Below are 20,250 nucleotides of genomic sequence, written 5' to 3' on the forward strand. Positions count from 1 at the left end.
GGCACTGTTTGTCTATGCACAGTTTCGTGTTTTTATGTCAATTATCTGTATTACACAGGAACAAAAAAAATAGGGTGATAAAATTGAATTGCAAAAGTGATGAACTTTACACATGAAAGTCTGAAGCTATCGTCAGTTGCAGTAACCAGAGGACCTCCTGGGAAATGTCATAGCTGGGGTGGGGAAGGGTGGCAATTAAGGTTTCGTGTGTTTGACTTGCAGGTCATATCCAGCACCTCACAGATCATCCCCAAGTCATTATCACACGAGGGGAAATACCTTCTGGTTTTCTTGGGCATTGACAACAGTGCTTGATTTTAAGTATACTATTGCAGAATATCTTCATAGCTAAATGGAAGAGGTGTATGTTCACAAGTGGATTCCAGTGGATACATATACTTTTTAAATAAAATGCCTATTCAGATTCTCTGCCCATTTTTTGATTTAATCTTTATTGTATTCTTTTCCATTACCACTTAGTCTCCTACCTTTCTCATTTCCTTGATTTGAACATTTTAAAGTTCAAGTCTTTAATGTAAATCCCTGTTGTAAAGGGGTTTTAACTTGATCAGTCATCCTCTAGAGGAGTGTGGTCACCTTGGTTCGTTTAGTATAAAGTGAACAGTGAAAACAGAATGGTGAGAACTACAAAGAAGTTGGAATTCATCATTGCCCAGGATGACTTTTCATAGAAATTGCCAAGAGAAGATCTCTGATACCCTGGTTTATTTGTTCCCAGTTCTTATAACTCTTCTGATCGAAGGAGTCTGGGATGCAGCAGTGAAAGGGGCTTCCTCAGTGAAGTGTGGTGTGGACTGGATATAATAAACCAGCGGCTACAAAGTGCTGGAGAGATCAATTGTTGCTTTCTGTTCACAGAATTTCCTCTTACAATTTTTAAAACCAATGTTAAAATATTAAAACCTATCCTGAGTGTTCTGGATATATGGGAAAATAGCATTTTGTGAGTTAGGTGCAATTTTTTATTTGTTCCATAACATTTCCCTCCTAAAATAGCAAATGACAGTCACATTCGCATTTTACTTTTTAGTTTATTGAGCCCCAGCTCTACCTGGTCAGTGTTTTAGATTTTGGAGACAAAGAGGTCTCTGCTTTCATGGAGCTCATCATAGCACTCAGCCTAAACAGACAGTGTGGCATCTTTGTCACAGACATTTCTAACTGGGCCACTGACCTTTTTCATATCATCAGTCACTTCTATAAGATTGATGGTTTTCTATGTTCACTCATTTTTTTTTAAACCTTTCCATCCATTTATTTATTTAAAGGGGGTCTAGACTTCACCTAGGACTTCTGAGTAAACATCTCCTCCAAGCATTGAGGAAAGAGGCCTTGGCAACATTCCTAAGGCCCCTGTGTCCCATGACATCTGCTTTTTAATCTGTGGTCCTAATTTAGTGATGTTGGAACCTGGAGATGAGAAAGGCTCACTGATAATACCAGTTTGTTGTTCTGAGGATCATGTTATTATGAGGAGTTTAAAATTTGGGAAATGGCTTTACAGAAAATAAAAATCACCATCAAAATGGATACAAGTTATTGAAGATGACTTAACCAAAATATATTCAAGTTATTCAACTTGGAGATGGGAATTTGGGAAACCGCATGCCCTTCCAGTGTTCCAACGTCCTTCTCTTCCAATGTATTCCGAAGCACAATAAAGAGAAAAAACTCCACTGGCGAAGAAAAACAGTGCCTAGCTGGGCTGTAATTTAAAGCAGATTTCTGAATCTTCCTTCTGAAAATGTCTGGGGTCTCTGAGCTAAAGGCATAAGCGCAGGCTGTGAATGTGGATGTTCCTCCCAGTGACCGGGCTGGGAACCGAGCACCTTTTCACAAATATTTTATCAAGGCAAATGCAATGGAAATCAAGCTAATTCTTTAGTAGCCCCCAGGTCTCTCAGCCTGCCCGTGAACTTGTGCCTGTGCCTCTATGAGTTAAGAACTCTTCCCTGAATAGGTCTGTAAACACTGGACACAAGAGTTGAACAAGGTGGGACATAAATGTATCTCCTGCTCTCCACACCTACTCCTGGCTTTTCTGTTTGTGTTAAAGGTACTTCACATTCTTTGGCCCCTTGGCCTGGAGTACTCTATGAATTCTCTTCTTTCTTTGCTCCTAATATCCTCTGGTTTCCAAAATTGTTTGCTTCTGTTGCCCAAATACCTTTTTTCTTTACTCTACTTACCCCCTTTATATCTTTTTCCTAACATCCCAGTCACTCTTCTAATACTTCATTCTACTGAAACTGTTTCTGTGGAGGTGACCAATGACCTCCATGGTCCCTAAACCTGAAGTCACTGTTCCGTTTCAACACGAGCCCCTCTCAGCCTGATCAGCACTGCTGCTGAAGGGAGCTCTCTCACTCCTCAGCTACTATGATGTCTTGCTGTCCTGCTTCTTCTTTCCCCTCTGGCCATGCTTCTTGGCACCCATTGCTGATGCTTCCACCTCTGCCCAGGATCTAAAGGGCAGATGTGGCCCCCTGATCTACACTTTGTAGGCGATCTCACCCATTCTCAGCTACTTATTTGTTTTAATAAGGTAATATATTTACTTGGTTGAAAATTTAAAAACATAGATGTACAAAAAATCCATGTGAAAGTTTACCTTCATTCCCACATCCTCAGTACTTCCTTAGACTAAATTACTTTTAACCATTTGTATTTTTTAATTCTTTTGCTTTACCCCCAATACTCTATGTAGTATATTTCTATTTCTATTAACTTTTAAAAATTCTTACGTGAGGATATGTTTTGTTGATTTCAGAGTGAGAGAGGAAGGGAGAGGGGGAGAGAGAGAGGAAGGGGGATGAGGGGAGAGAGCAAGAGAGAGAGAGAGAGAGGGGAAGAGGAGAGGAGAGAAGAAGAGAGAAGGGAAATGAAGAGAAGAGAAAAGAGGGAGGAGAGGAGAGGGGAGACATTGATGTGAGACAGAAACTTTGATCAGTTGCCTCTTACATGTGCCCCAACTGGGGACTGAACCTGCAACCTAGATATATGCACTGACGGGGAATCAAACCCACAAGCTTTTTGGTGTATGGGATGATGGTCCACCCAACTGAGCCACCCAGCCAGGGCTACCTTTATTAATTGATTTTGTTAACTTTAGATAATGTCTCTTAATGATGAAAGAAGGGGAATTTACTTACTTAAACTTTCCTCCAAGTTTTTTGTTATTATAATATCTGTAGTTGTTCTACCACTTACCTTTACGAAATACTTAAACCCCCATAGATATGTCACCACTGTTAGGTGACAATGCTTGCCTTTTTACTATGACAGACAGGAAGTGATCATTCCCATATTTGTTCACTGTGTTCCCTTCAACTAACTTCTCTAGCTATGCATTGCTTTTCAGCCACCTTGCTTTCCCTTTCATTCTTTTCCTCTTTTTTTCTGCCTTCTCTCAGAGCGATCAAGGTTTCTATATGCCTCGGTCCCTTTATTGACTTGACAAGCTACATTTTATAGTCTTTTCCATGGTTACCCTTAAAAATTTGAACATGCAGACTTCCAGTCATCTAACATTAATCAATGTCTCTGTCCTCTTCTGAAGGAAGGTTGAATCATAAAATGCTTTAACCCCACCTCCCACTTTCATCTTCTGTGTTATTGTTATTTGATATTTTGGCTAAACCTGGTTTATAACTCCCTAAAATAAATTATTTAGAATTACCAAGTGGGAGAGCCATGGAGGTACCCTGCTCAGATGTCCCTTTTACTGCAGGAGGGTGGTTAGCTGACAGCCCCTATCAGCTGCCCCTTCAGGACCCACCACAGTGTTCACGCTGAAGGCCTCCTCCCCGCAGGCTGCTCCCAGCTGATGGCTAAGCTCAGGATGTGCCCTGGAGCCAGGTGCATCAGCCTCCCATGGAGCTTCTTTACCAGACCACCCTGGCCCTGGGGTTCCCGTCTGGCCTGAGACTGTCTCAGAGAAGCATGGCCATCTCAGCTCAACCTCTTCCTTCCCAATCCTTCTCCATTCTCCCTCTCCGTGACAGGGGTCAGACCTGACGGATTTCCCTGACTGCAGGTAACTCTCGTATAAGACGGTTCGTTAGGTTCCTAACAAATGCTGTGTTATATGAATCTGTGTTATGCAAAACAAAGAACTAGTACAAAAAGGGGGATTAGGTTCCAAAAATTTTTAAAAATGTACTATTATATTTTTATAATTAAGAGAAATATCTTTATTAAAGCAATTTTCATCAAAAGTATTACATCGTCGTCGTCGTCGTCGGCAGCCGTCCGTCTCGAGAGACGATGGTGTAGCTTCTTAAGAGTCTATCTGCACCGCCGAGAATGGCTGTGCAGTCCAACTCGGGAGTGACACGGTATATGTCTCCTCCCATGTTGAATCGACATCTTGCGATGACGCTGGAGTGTCCTCTCCAGTGAAGCTGAAGCTACAGAGCCTGGGCAGGGTGATATGGAGGATCTGCTGTTGCCCATGCAGCAGACCCCCCCTCTCTTCGCAGCTGAAGGATCCAAGGGAAAGACGGAGTCAATACAGCTTGGCTTCAGGTGCGCCGCAGGAGTTGCCGGTGTTGACTACAACGTCAAACCGCCTTAGGGACTCCGGCTCCGGATTTTCTGTCGGGGTTTACTCCCTTAGCCTTTCTCCTGAAGAGGTATGCCGCAAGGCAGCGGAGGTTTTTTGGAATCAGAGTTTTCCTTCTCTGATGTGCCCTGACTGGAAGATCGAACCAGCGACACTTAGCTCGCAGGCCGACGCTCAATCCACTGAGCCAAACCAGCCAGGGTTAAAAGTATTACATATTAATATGAATTAAGTAATGTTTTCTTCATCATCACTTCTAAGCTTCATTAACTGAATGCATTTTCTTTTTGACAAGATATCCTTATCCTCTGAATCTTCATCAGCATTATCTTGATTTCTATGCTCTATCTTTTGCAAAAAATCTGATATTTTAGATTGCTTGCTTTTAGCTGGGAGATCTTTATAAATTTCATTATACGGTGCTAAGCACTTTTGAAGTTCTCTCTTAAACTTTGTGCTCCTTTCAGTGCAAGGATCTTCATTTAAGAAATATGACTAACTGTTCTGCTAAGTCTAGGCCTTTCTTTATGCTTTTTAGAGTAAACTGTTTTACTTCTTTGTTTTCATCTGTGCTATCATCCCCTAAGTTATCTTGGCACATTCCAGATGTCATTTCCACCAAAATTGCTTCATCAGTTTTTTCTTCTACCACAATTCTCGGATCTCTTCTACAGTCATATCGTGTTAGAGCGAAACTGTGTTATAGAAGCACCATGTTATATGGGGGATACCTGTACTCCTCATTCCTCTCCCCTTTATTTCCACACGTATTTCCTTGCAACAAATCTCTTGCACTTCTGATTCCATCATGGCGTCAACTTCCTGGAGAATCTAAAAGTACACCACCATTTCCTAAGCATTTTCTTTGTTCATTTGTGCTTCATGTACTCCTGCCCTTCTGTTCAGTCTAGATGTTTCCTTAGAGCATCATCTCATAATCCTTCTGTTGGCCTACAAGGTCCTGAATCATCAGGTACTTCCTTAGCTGTCCAGCCTCATCCCACATCCCCATCAATAAAATATGCATCAGTTCCATAGGCCTCCTTTTAACTTCTCAGACAAGCTAGGCTTTTCTTCTTCACGGCTTTCTTGGTGTGGGTGTGCAGGCTCCTCTGCCTGGAGGTTCCTTCTCTTACTCTTTGTACGGCTAATGCCTTCTCATCTTTATAGCTCAGCTTAAATGTCACCCCTTCAAAGATGCCTTTCTCTGATTATATCCCCTCCTAACTTTTCATTCTATTATACTATATGATATAACATCTAGCTATTTTTATTTTTAATATAGTTTTTTGGGGGTAATTACTTACTTGTATATTTTCTACTATGTAACAGGAGAGATTATGTCTCTTTTATTCAACACTGTATACACCACTGTATACCTAGTACTTAGCACAGGACATGGAACAAGATAGATGCTTAATAAATGTTTATTTCTGAATAAATACCCCCTCCTCTAACTTTCACTGACACTATTCTTGTTTCTTGTCTGAATCATTGCTATAGGGTACTTAACAGCCATACTAGTCACCACTGCTAGATTCATATTCTGCTCAAAAAAGCAGCAAGGACTTCCCATTAGCAGTGACTGAGATTGCTCAGCCTCGTACTCAAGGACCCCCACAACATCCTTCTTTCAAGCCTCACACCCCTACATTAGCCTCACCCCCAAGTCAGACTGGATAATCACTAGGCACCAAACACATTCTAGGCTTTCTTATTCTCCATGTTCTGTGCTACTCTAGATCAATCACTAGACTCCTTCTCCCCTTCCCTCCTCCTTCTCATTATCTTTTTAAGTCAGAATTTCTGAGGACCCTGTCAGTGCAAATTCTTCCTCATCCCTCTAAATGAATGAGCAGCTCCTGCGCTAAATTCTCATAGCACATTGTTTGAAGCTTAATGTATTCCCACACTTTTCATACATTAGAATGATTGCTTACCTGTTTTAGTTTCCTTTACCAGCGTCAAAGATCTTCATGACAGAGACTCTCTCTTGTGTACCTTTGTGTCCTCTACAATACCTTTCTATTCATATGTTTTTATTTTTTAAACTTATCTTTATTTATAATAGTTTAATATTGATATCACTTTATTTTTATGAATATGAAATAATTCATGTGTATTATAGAATAAGGAAAAATAAGTACAGAGAATAAGAGATAAAATCAGCCACAATTTTACTACCTTACAATCATTGTGTCTTAGCATTCTGTTGTATTCATTTGTATTCTCTCTCTTTTTTTTTTTTTTATAAATAATATGTATACTAACAGGTCATGCTAAATATAAAATTTTATATTTTGGAGGTTTCTTTAGAATTCATGGTAGTCTGAGTTTTCTAGTGATAAATTCCCTTAGCTTTCTTTGAACTGAAAAATGTCTTTATTTTGGCTTCATAATTGAATATTTTTGCTGGATATAGAATTCTGGATTGATGACTTTTTCTTTCATCTCTTAAAAAATGTTGTTTCACTTTCTTCTGACCTCCACAGTTTCTGATAAGAAGTCAGACAATTACTGAATTGTTGTTCCTCTGTATAAAATTTGTATTCCTTTGTTGCTGTTCTCCAGATTTACTCTTTACAGGGGTGGGGCAAAATAGGTTTATAGTTGTGAGGAGGTGAAATACAGAGTTTGTTCCTGTATTATAAATTATTGTGTTATTTATTTGTGCTACTACTATAAACCTTTTTTTGCTCATCCCCGTATATCTGGCTCCTGATTCTGACTCTGATGTGCAGCTATAAATTTATATCTTTTATCAAATATAGAAAATGATTGGTCATCACTTATTCAAATAGATTTCTCCCTATTTTTTGTTTCTCCTTTTTGTGGAACTCTAAAATTACATGCATGTTCTACTACTTGATACTATCTAACTTGATATTATTATTTTTCCCCAATCCTTTCCCCCTCTTCTCTGTGTGTGACCTGGTTAGGAATCCAAGAAATACTTGAGGAAAGTACACTTTTAATTTCATATGGAAAACAGAATTGTGCCAGAAGAATGAATAGATATGTAAATGTAGCAACAAGGAAACCAGTTTTATGCATAAATATGAAGAGAATCTTCCCAATGTGCCTGCTGAAAATCCAGTTTCCTAGAAAAAATTTTTATTGTAGTTGACAAAAAAATGAAATAACACTCAACTAATAGCATAAGCTTTGAAAAATATGGTATGTAAACCATGTTCTATCTGTTCTGTAAGAGTGTAAGTGATTTTTTTCATGACCAGAGAAATTAGGGGGAAAAAATCTGACTTTCGTCTTTTGGAGATATGTACTCAAACAGCATCTGTTAGTGAGTTCACTCTACCTCCTTCCTATTTAAATTGTGATATACTCTTTTATGTGGGAAGATTTCAGGTAGTGCTGTGTTTATTCTACAGTGAAGAGTGAGAGAGGATTGACTGTGGGAAAAGGGCTGGGTGGGGCTGGGGGGAGCCATGGGGGAAAATGTGGGACAACTGTGATAGAAAAACAATAAATAACTTAAAAACATAGAGAGAAGGGAAAATATATGCATTATTTCACAGAGCTCACAAAAAAATCAAAGGGAAATAAATTAGGGGCTTCTGATTTATTACCTAGAACAGGAAAGTAATAACAATATTGAAATATGACAACTTGTCTATGGAAGTCAATGATTTTATTCTCTCAGGATCTTTTTTTGTGTATAATTCCATAATTAAAAAATATGTAATAGCTATTTCTGTACTTCATTAATTTTTAATCCTTATCGCTTTGCTCTTCTTTTAAAATGTTATGCCATGTTTCATAATTATGGCTCTGTTAATGTGTGTTTGGTTAAAGACAGGGTAACAATGCTTAAAAATATTTGAAGACAATATTTAAATAATTCTTTAATAATACTCACATATAACATTTACCCACAGAATTAGCAATATGTACTCACCTACACAAAGGCCTCTATCTCAAGGGAAAACTGTCTCATAAATTTTTGAACCTGCTTTTGGTAAAATTTTTAAATTTTAATTTGGTAGAATAAATTGGTTATAACATATAAATAAATGTGTCTTCTACCCCCAATCCATTAATGCTCAATTTAAATTTAAGAATTTCAAGATAAACTAATCAGAAACAGTTTTTCTCAAATCAAGCCAACCATCAAAACTCTTGAAAAAGTACATTTTCCTTCCTACTTGGAGAATAATCATTGATCTTCCATTTGTTGCTTTACCTTTGGGCAAATGAAGATGTAGTAGGGGCAGGGAAAGCCATGGAAGGTGGCCATCGCATTGACATTGATGATGCAAGTGGAGCCATGGATCTCTCGAGATGGCGCTCAGCCCTGGGCAGGGGTTCTTTTCTCTGGGTGTGACTGGAAGTAGAGCCAACAAGAGAGGAATTCAGGCCCTCTGGGATCTTGTGAAGAGTGTTTGGTTTCCTTGAGAAGCCACACAGCTTTAGCTTTCCTAGCTTCCTGTCGCAGGGCTGAAGCAGAGGAGAAGCGAGAGGTGTTAGTGTGGGCAGCGCTGGGACTGGTGTGTCCTGGGCTGGTTCTTGTTCAGTCCCCTGGCTCTGGGTTATGACTGTCGCTTGCTGCTTCAGGGACGGAAGAGTGCGCAGACAGCCTGTTATCCTAACTCTGTGACTCCCCGGGTTGACTCATGGGTAAGCGGGCCCCATTATTTGTATTCTACAGCTGTGCATTCCGTCTTTTTTAGCTGCCTTTTAGCAGTTTTTGTCCTCAGCTCCCGGTCTGTAGGTCCTCTCCTTCTTGCTCAACCTATGGAATCTCAGAAAAGAATCTAATATTAGACATTTACTTTTTTTTTTTTTTTTTTTTTGGTTGGGGAGGTGGTAGATCTATATCAAGATTAAAATCTCACTGTGGAAATGGACATCTTTGTTTGCTATGAACTAAACCAAGTAAGAAGGATTTGGTAGAGAAGAAGGTTTGTTTTATCTATTTAGGGGACAGGCTGCCATTAGACTGAGGTTGTGACCGAAAAAGTTTAGTAGGAGTTATAAATCCCTAAAACGTGATCTTCTGAGATGCTGCAATTCCTGCTGAAGTGCTTGATGCGCTGAGTTGGTGATTAATTGGCATCTTCTTCTGCAGAACAGAAGTTCTCAGTACAGCACTTCCTGACTACCATTTCTTTTATTCTTCCAGTGGACTGCACTCCTTGCTCTGAAGCTGCATGAACATTTTGCTAAGGAAATTCAACCCCTTAATGCCATTTCCAAGGACTATTTATTGATCGAGGCTGATAATCCCAGAATTCTAGATTGATAATGGACTATCAAATTACATCAGCATTGGAAATGTTCTTTTAGGTATTTGTATTAGTCCATTGATCCTGCATCGTTTGTTTCCTGGAACTGCAATCACAGCTTAATCTCAAATATAAGCATTCATTCATTCATTCATTCATTCAGTGCTTATTGGATGTCAACTTTTGTCTCTGTGCTAAACTCTGTAGGCACTACAATGAGTATAATCCCAGAATTTGACGATTGTTGAAGACTTTAGATATCATCTAGTCAAAAGCAAGATAATCAGGATAAAATACCATATGATGCATGAAAAATGGTTTCCCTGCTCAAGAGAAGTGAGAAGTAAAAAAACAAAAACAAATTCTGTGTGCCAATTTCACAGACTCAGGCTTTTATAGCCTCCCAGTGTCATGGAGATTCTGTTGTCTTTTAGTGCTTTTCGCTATTTGTGTTACAGTTAACAAGGTCAGCCTTGCTGGAAATGAACAAGCAACCCAGGCGACCTCAGGAGTCCAGGAAAAGTGCCCTTTTCCTGCCTCTCCAGCCCCCCTCCACTCCTGCTTACTGACTGATGTCTAGGATTTCACTAATAGAAACCAAGGTCATTACATATTTTAGGGATGCTTAAAAATCCAAGTTACTCCAGAGAGATAACATAGACTTACACCTAAAAATGATTTTAATAACTGAAATCTTTCCCTTTTTGGAAAAGAGAGGGAAGAGAGGGGGCTGGAAGGAAGAGGAAAAATTTGGATGCAGCCACAGTTTCATTCCAGAGCTACCAACCAGTTAAACAGAAGTGTAATTAAGCTTGTGTTAATACAGTTAAATGTGGACTTCTACATAGTTAAAATCCCCAGAGAGTTGTTCATTAGCATGTGAGCTAATGTTTATGCTGAGCAGCTAGGGAGTGCCTCAGAAAATTAAACATCCTGCTTTGCGTATATATGGTATTGAATATTGAAAATGCTTTGCAGCAAGTTTTTATTGTAGTTTTAAATGCTCATCTGTATTACCTTTTAAAGAATGAATGGAAGGTAGTCTTATTCTTTTTAGTGCTTGTGCAACATAAGCTTTCTTCTCTATAGCTCTCTTATTCCCAGAAACCACATGGGCGCGCGCGCGCGCGCGCGCGCACACACACACACACACACACACACACAGACAATTCAGAAGCAATAAGTCAGGGTTTCTGAACATCTTTATTTAGGCTATTTTATTTCAAAATAATAAAATGTATTACATACCCATCTTAATGAAGAGAAAGCAAACATTCTGAAAGATATAACATCTTCTGGAAAGATAATCTAAATAGAAAACTTCTGCAGACATAAGGAGCAAGGGAGAAAATACAAGTACAGGAAGTATGGCAGGATGTCAATGCTAAAAGCAGCTTCTTCCAAATATTATGCATGATAGAAAGTGCAGAGATGACATTTTTTTGGAACAAAAATATAAAATCAAAACCCTAATTTTATCTAAAGATGGAAACTGTGCTTATTTGCTCTAGGCATAATTAATCTTGTATGATGTTCCCACTGAGTTTTCCAATTCTGAAAGATGGAAAGGCCACATGTACTGAGCACCTGAAGGTTTAAACGTTCTTCCAGGAGCAGCAGTTCTTACCTAAATAACTAAAATCATTAATCCCTTACAAGAGATGGAGGACCACTTCTTATTTCTTTTCCACCTTAATCACTTACAGGAAGTCTCGTGTGTTTTACCTGATATAATATCTGCCACCAATACCATCCAATCCTTTTGGTAAGAAAATCGGTGTTTGGTTTAGGGAAAATAAAACAAATTGGTGGAGAGTTCTTTTACCAAGCAAGATAGAGGTGTTGTGAGGATCAAGTGAGATAAAAGTATTTTGAAAAATTATAAAGCATATAAAGTGCAAGGTGAAATGTCTGATTAATTGTGCATAGCTGAAGTTAAATATAGTATCGCACCCTCCTGCACGCCTTAGGAACCAGTGCTGTGGTTGGGTATCTCAGTTGATTCTGGCTGCTATAATGAGATACTATAGACTGGGCGGCATAAACAGGGAACATTTATATCTCACAGTATGAAGTGTGGAAGTTGGGGTCAGGGTGCCCGAATGGGGGTCTGGTGAGAACCCTCATCCTGGTATATCCTCACATGGCCTTCCTTGGAATGTCTCTTTTTCTCTCTTTCTTCCCCCTTCTACCCGCCCCCCCCCCCACTGAGTATGAGAGAAATCCTGTCTCCTCCTTTTATAAGGGCACTAATCCAATCATGATGGCCCCACCCTCATGACCTCATCTAACCCTAATTACCTCCCAAAGGCCACTCCTCCAAATACCATCACATTGAGGAATAGGGTTTCCACTTATGGACTTCTAGGGGACACAAACATTCAGGCCATAGTAGTGGGTAAATTACATAGCCACTGGTGTGGCATAATTTTAAAAGTCCCACAAGCTCTACCCACTTCCTGAACAATAGACCATTGCTTCAAACTGAGATGTTTGAGCCAGAAGGCTTCTGCTGCAAGGCCTCCCCTACACAATAGAAGTAACAAGTGTATTTATTTTATCAGATTAATCAGGTCTCCCTTACGAGACCACAGAGTAGTGAGGGAAGGAAACGCAGAACAGACGCATTTTGAAGGAATGAGTGTGAGGATAGGATGGAGAGTTCTAGACAGTTTATTGTGAGCAGGACAAGCCATTGGCAATGTCATGGTGGGAGGTCCTGGTAATCAAGGAACAGCTCTGGGCACTGTGTCACTTTGTGGGATAGGAGACAGAGGAGAGAGAGTCTGTAAAGTGGGGGACACACTGAAGCCACATGTTGCCTGCGACACTGTGTAGCTGCAGCCTGGTCCTCTATGCCTGAGCTCAGTTAATGTATCTCTGAACATGTCCGTTCTCCTCATCAATGCACCTCTGTTTTCTGCCCAATGCACAAACATCACGACCCGTGTCTGAGAATGTTGGGAATTTTATTAGGTCCATAAAGTTTTAGCTGTGGTCTAGTTCACTGAGGCCAAAATAAATAAATAGAGAGAGTGTAAGGTTAACAATTAAAAAAAACCTGGCTTAAAGAAAGAAAAACTACTGAAGCTCTAAAATAACTTTGTCACAGATGCTTTAGAGGGTATTTTTCTTTACCAACTAAGAATTCTGTAAAGTGTAAGCTGAGAAACTGTAGTCAAAATGCAGCCAGCCAATGCACTTGTCAGATTTCTCTGAGAATATCAAAATGCAAGTAATAATCATGTCTGCCTTACAGGGATGCATGAGGATTACATGAGCTATTATATGGAGGGGTCTTAGAGTGTTGACTGATTTTCTTGTGTGTGTGCATGTGTATGTGCATGCTTCTGTTCCATGGCTGGAATGTTGGAGAATGATTTCTGGAATGTAATGAATTAAAATGAATGCCTCCACATCTCGTTTGCTTGCTCTCTCTCTCTCTCTCTCTCTCTCTCTCTCATTTCAAATTCCCTTGCTTGAAGTGCATGCCTTATTATATGCATTACTTCATTAGGTAATTCAAATGGTCTTGACTTTGTTGTCTCTGAGCATTATGGGTATTACAAAGCCTTCAAATAGCCCTAGGCAACCATGAGGTAAAACTTGGCCTGTCTTTCCTATTAAATGATAAAATATAAATAGAATGGATGGAAGCAAGCAGAGAAAATGGAGGATGTGACTCAAGTTGAGGCCCCAAAGAAAGGTTGACTAAATTAAAAGTGAGCACATGTGCACAGAGTTCTATATTCAAACTCTGGGAGAGCAGGGAGCTCTCTCTGCATGGTGGCTGTGGCCTAGTAGCATGGGGTTTGGAGTACCCAGTTGGCCCAGCCTAGCTCTCCAGACTTGCTGGCTTCTAATATTCCAGACTCTGGTCTCAGACCCACCTGGGCTGATCTCAAATGCTGTAGGATCCAGGAGTAAAGATCGTTGCACTTTGAAATAGTCTTGAGTTAATTTTCAGATGTAATTGGGTAGGAAAGTGGTCACTCTAAGAACAGGAGGAAATACTTGCATTCTGGGAAATAGTGATAGGTACAAGGAAATACGCATTTCCAGACTAAATCTAGGCCTCAAAGTCTTGACTGCTAAGGAGTCCAAAGTCTGAAGAAAAGAGATAGAATGATCTCTGAGAAAAATATATGCAAATGTGTACATAAAATATGAACTTACGCTTGAACTCTGGGTGTTAGAGGTCTAGCTCATGGCTAGGTGAGTTACTGAAGGTGTTTTGGGAGTGAAACCTGGAGAGATGAGTCTGGGAAGGGATGAGGAAAGGGAACATTTTGAAGAATGCTTTGAAGGAGAGAAGGAGATCATGGTCCCTGGAATAGAGAACTCCCTTGAGAATACAAGTTTGTGAGTTCCTTGCAAACCGAACTCATGTATCTTTTGCTTTGGTGTTCCTAGGACTTTGCATAGCATCCAGCACACTTTAGGTCTCAAATATGTTGATTAAAATGTTTAGGGGGTGGGTTAGAGTGGACGGGAACAAAGGCAGAGGGAAGATGTAGCTATGAGTAAGATAAGAGGTCTAAAACAGGCAAGACAGGGGCACTGGATACAGACAAAGAAAATCCGAAATATGTTATAGATCTGTTTCCCAATCTGGATCTACATACATATTCCCAGGTCAGCCTGATCTCCCTAAGAATCTGAAAATGCTGCCCTTTCTTCTCGCTCATCTGGATGACAGCATTATAACAACCCTGCCATGTGATTTGGGTGTTGAGTTTTCTTTGTATCTGTGGTTGAGTGTTGGCACCACATAATTACCCAAATAATAGCATTTAACTTTTGTATATGCTGGTGAGCATGTCTGGCTGCTATTAGGTTGGCCACTGCTCATGTCAACATCACAACAACTGTTCCTCACTCACTGTTGTTCAGTAGATGGTTGTTTATCCAGGAGTCTAAACACTGGAAGTGCCTGAAAAACAAAATTGTCCTAAATGACTTTAACATAATGACAAAAAAAAAAAGAAAGAAAGAAAAAAGAAAACTCTTTATGGCAAGAAAGAATGATTAGCTATTGTGTGCTTGCTCCAGTGCAATGAGTTTTAACCTTTTCATCTCATGGCACACAAAAATGAATCGCTCAAATTCTGCAGCACACCAAAAATATATATTTTTGCCCATCTGACAAAGAATAGGTATAATTTTGATTCAGTCACACAGGACAACTGTTGCTGTGTTGGCTGTTGTCATTGTTTAATTTGCCAATCTGTGGGAAAGAGGTCAGCGCCCTGACTAAATAGTCAGGTATTACATGTGTTAAAAGTTCTTGCGGCATACCAGTTGAAAGTTGCTGTTCTAGTAAAGGGCCTGGGAATTCAGAGGCTTCGGCAAAATGGGGCAAAAAGGATATGTAAATTGCCAAAAATGGTCACTGTGGAGTCCCAGTGTTTCTCTGTCTCTCTCTTTCTCTTACCCCCGAACCTCTAGCTCCTGCTAGTAAAATGGAATTGTGGTGGTTCTGTGGTGTTCATGTTTTGGCAGGAAGCATCTAGACCCAAGGGTTAAATTTAAAATATTGAATTGAAATTTGAGAAATACATTTTATGTTTCCCATATCTTAATTTAAATACTAGAAAGGAAAAACGAGAGGCAGCATTCATAAAATACCAGGGTGGGGCACATGTTTTTTTTGTGCTGGTGTACTTTTGGGGTTTAGGCTCCAGAAATATAGAGTCCTGATCAAGCCATAGGTCAGGCATGTTAAAAAAAAGAAATAAAGAAAAGACCCAGACTGTATATCAAATGATTTTAATCAGTTTTAAAGGCAGAATTATCAGTGTGCAGCAAAATGTGCCCTCTAAAGGAGCTTTCATAGAGCAAAGTTTCAGTTTCTTAAAATTTTTAACATGTTGATATGTTGATTTGGTAGGAAAGAAAATGGAGTGGTGTGGTGGAGGAGTGTCCTGTTCGGTTGCTGAGCGCTAATGAGAAAAGACAAAAGTGGGTTAAATATGTAAATGATGCAGCTGTGTTAAGTGATGTCCTAGTTCAACATACGCAGGTAATGTTTGCAGTTGCCGAAATAGAGAAAGGAGATGGCAGAACTGGGTCATTACACGGTAAACACTAGCAGAGATATGCCTGACTCAAAGGATAGTAACAGTTGGCTCCATATAATTATGTTGCGCGTCCCATTTGGTTTTGGCATATTAACATTATATGGTTTGTCCCATCCGGGTTGCTAATACACTGGGATGGAATCCACAAGGGCAAGCATTTGAACCAGTTTGTTTTTTTGCTGTGTCTCCAACACCTCTGATAATACCTGGCACATAAGAGACACTCAGTACAAACCATTTGGGATCAGTACATTTGGAAGTTATTGGTGGTGTACTTTTATTGTACTTTATTTGTAGATATTTTTTATGGTTGCATAAGAGCTTTAAACCAAGTTCTATGTTGTGCACATTTAAATAAGATTAAAAGTAGTTAAATTAGCAGGGAGAATCTGTGAACGTTCTTATTTTTTATAGGTGTATTTTATACTTTGCTTCAGTTTGTCCAACGCTTTAGTGGAGTAGGAGTAATGAAGTTACAAACCCTGTGTTTGTGTGTGTTACGGAAGAAGGGAGGCAGAAATGACACAAAGACCATGAATCTCAGGAACTACCAGGAGAGTGACACCATCATTCCTGCAGTGAACTGCATAGTGACCCCCTCACCCCCCCCCCCCCCAAAAAAAAATATGTGCACCCAGAACCTGTGAATTGACCTTATTTGGAATAAAGGTGTTTGCTGTTGTTATTTAGGTAAGGATTTCTGTGGGGCCATCCTGGATCAGAGTGGGCCCTAAACCCAATAACAGGTGGAAAGAAGACACATGGGCTCACAGAGAAAAGGGCCATGGGAAGGATGCAGACTGGAACGACTTGGCATTTACAAGGCAGGAAGCACCTAGAATTGTGGGCATCCATTAGAATCCAGCAGAGAGACACGAATAGATCCTGCCTCAGAGACTCCAGAGGGGGAACCCACCCTGCAGATACTAATTTCAGACACCTGGCCTCCAGAGCTGTGAGCGAATGCATATTTGTTGTTTTAAGCCACCAAGTTTGTGGTAATCGTTCCAGACGCCCCAGGCAACGAACACAACTGTGGATCAGTGAGAGAATTAAAACGCATCTTTAGAACTGGCGAAGACTTAAAAATATTTGAAATATTCTGTTTCCTTATAATTTTTTAAAAAGTCCTATTAATAATGTGTCACCTAAATGGTTTAACGTTTGAGGATAAAAAGAAGTGCAACAGAAAGACCTTTAAAAACTACCTCACCCTGACTGTTATATGCTCACAAAGCAGATTTCTTGCCCTTGGGCTGTTCTTTCTGTGACCAGTGCCTCTGTGACTGTCACTCACCCAGCCCTCTCTCAGCGAGCACACACTCCAGCCAGGGTTTGACGTCCGTCATTCCTCTCGCACTTAAGATAAAGAAAGGGCAAAAAGAAGAGGCAGCTGTCTTGCGAAGAAAGTTATTCCAAATGATACTTGCTGGCATAAACAAAAACAAACAAAACTAAACCAAGTACAGTGTCACGAGTCTGTCATTGACTCTAGTATAATCTGTTCACGGGCCTAAATAATTGTCACATTTTCACATGTTGTCCCATAGTCATTAATCTTCTTCATGTAAGGAGTACATTTCCATGTGGCTGTCTAGAAGTTAAAAAGGAAAGGAGTATTTTTTTCTCTTTCTGGGTAGTTTAAAAACCCAATTTAGAAATATTTCCATATATGCACTGAATACGTAAAATATCAAATAATCATTGACTAAGTGCCACAGCCCATGAGGCTTTATTCCTGGCGGGAAGATATATAAATCAGATCGGCAAGGGCCCCGCAATATTCTCTTGAGAAACCTGTGCATTCCTTGCCTGTCAAAACAGCTAGCAAAGACACTTTATATTCTACACCCCAAAGAAAGCCTTGGGTTTAGAAATGCTGGCGTTTTCATCTGCTTAAATCAGAGTGGACTTTGAAGGGCGGGGAAGGGGTATTATTTTTCATTTTGACCATTCAAAAGAATTAGCTTTCCAGAAGAACTTTTGTTCCTATAATAAACCTAACTAGACCTACTTATTCACTCAAAAGAGAGCGAGAGAGAGGGAGAGAGAGAGAGAATATGGACGAGCCAACAACCTGTCAGCTGCATAATAGTGGTTGACCAAGCTCTGGCAGGATTTCTGCAGAGCCAGAAGACTTGCGGAGTGGAGGTGAGTGTTACAGGGAAGAATCCTGGGGTGAAAAAAATCCGAGTCTGACTTGTGCTGCTATGTACTCTGTAGTCAGGGAAGAAATGTTTCATCTCCAAACTTAATTTATCAGTTAGGGTATTTTATAAAATAAAGCTGCTGTTCCCACCCCCACCCCCTACACCCCTACCCCAGAGGCAATGGGGATTGTCTCCCGATGAAAAAACCCTTAGGAGAGTAGTAGTTTGGTTGATGAAACATCATGTTCCTGCAAGTTGGGTTTAAGTTAACTTTAACAATTGAACTAGGCTTCCCCCACAGCTTTACTGAGATGTAATTGACATATAAATTTGTGTAAGTTTAAGGTGTACAATGTGATGATTTGATGGATGTATATTGTGATATAATTACCACCAAAAGGTGTGTTAACTCCTCTATGACCTCACATAATTACCTTTTCATGTGTGTGTGGTAAGGACATTATTAACTCTAGTCACTGTGCTGTACATTAGATCTCCAGAACTTACTCATTTTATAACTGGAAGTTTGTACCCTTTGGTTAACATCTCCCTGTCGGTATTACCCTTCTACTCTGTTTCTGCAAGTTCAGCTTTTTTAGATTCCACATGTAAGTGAAATCACGTAGGTTTTGTCTTTTTCTGTCTGACGTATTTTACTTAGCCTAATGCCTTCAAGATCTCTCCATGTTGTTGCAAATGGCAAGATTTTCTTCTTTTTATGGCTGAATAATATTCCACTACAAAACTGAACTAGGTTTAGAATGGATTGGCATGCTTGACTATAACTTTTGTGTTATGTTTCTATGTCTTGGGTTCACACAGAGTAAAGCCCCTGATCAGAAAAATAGGAGACAGGGTTAGAGTAGTGGAGGCAGCAGAGACTTTGGAGACGGTGCCATGTGGGCACAAATTGTTCCTTTGTCAGCTACTAGCACTGTGACCTTAAGAAAAAGATTTAATTTACCTGACTCTCTAGTCCCTCTATTGTAAGGTGAGCATAACTATAGAGAATTCCGAGGGTTGATGATGGGAAATTAAATAAGGTATCATGGGCCAAAAACCCAGTATGGTCCCTGGCTCCAAGGAGGTCCTCTTCATGAAAGCACGCAACTAAGTTATCTCTCTGCACTCAAACCAAGTGAACATCCCCTAACCCTTCATGAGTCCAGTTTGTCTATCTAGGTTCCACTATTTGGGCATGCTTAAATATTGCTTTATTTCTAGACTCTGTTAAAATTTGGTCAGGCTAAAAGTAATAGTGGTCCAAAATACCAGCAGTTTAAACTGGATAGGAACTTATTCCTCTCCAGGAGAAGTCTGGAGGTAGATGGGGCAGATTGCTGTTCTGCTCATAAATCCTCAGGGACCCAAGCAAATTTGGTTTTGCTTCTCCATCATGCATTATCTCATATGGCTCTTCTAGCTCCAGCCACCATATCTTGACTCCAGAATACAGAAATGAAGGAGAAGTAAATAAAAAAATGGGCAAAGGGCATCCTCTACTATCTCTTCACAAAGGATAACACTTTTATCTTAACACTCATTGGCTAGAACTTAGGCACGTGACTACTAGCTGCAAGATTGGTTTTGGTGTGTCCAGCTTACAACTGGGGTTTCTGTTATTATAGAAAAAGGCAAATGGATACTGGAGATGACCCGTAGTCGTCGTCGTCGGCAGCCGTCCGTCTCGAGAGACGATGGTGTAGCTTCTTAAGAGTCTATCTGCACCGCCGAGAATGGCTGTGCAGTCCGACTCGGGAGTGACACGGTATCTGTCTCCTCCCGTGTTGAATCAACATCTTGCGATGACGCTGGAGTGTCCTCTCCAGTGAAGCTGAAGCTACAGAGCCTGGGCAGGGTGATATGGAGGGTCTGCTGTTGCCCATGCAGCAGACCCCACCTCTCTTCGCAGCTGAAGGGTCCAAGGGAAAGACGGAGTCAATACAGCTTGGCTTCAGGTGCGCCGCAGGAGTTGCCGGTGTTGACTACAACGTCAAACCGCCTTAGGGACTCCGGCTCCGGATTTTCTGTCGGGGTTTACTCCCTTAGCCTTTCCCCAGAAGAGGTATGCCGCAAGGCAGCGGAGGTTTTTCGGAGTCAGAGTTTTCCTTCTCTAAACAGCCTATGTATATGGTACATAAAATGTTAACATTTAAGTGGTGGTTAAATTTACTTAATTCTGTTGAGGCAAA

This window comes from Furipterus horrens, unplaced genomic scaffold (genome assembly GCF_987537825.1).
Source record: "Furipterus horrens unplaced genomic scaffold, mFurHor1.1.pri manual_scaffold_10, whole genome shotgun sequence".
Taxonomy (NCBI): Eukaryota; Metazoa; Chordata; class Mammalia; order Chiroptera; family Furipteridae; genus Furipterus; species Furipterus horrens.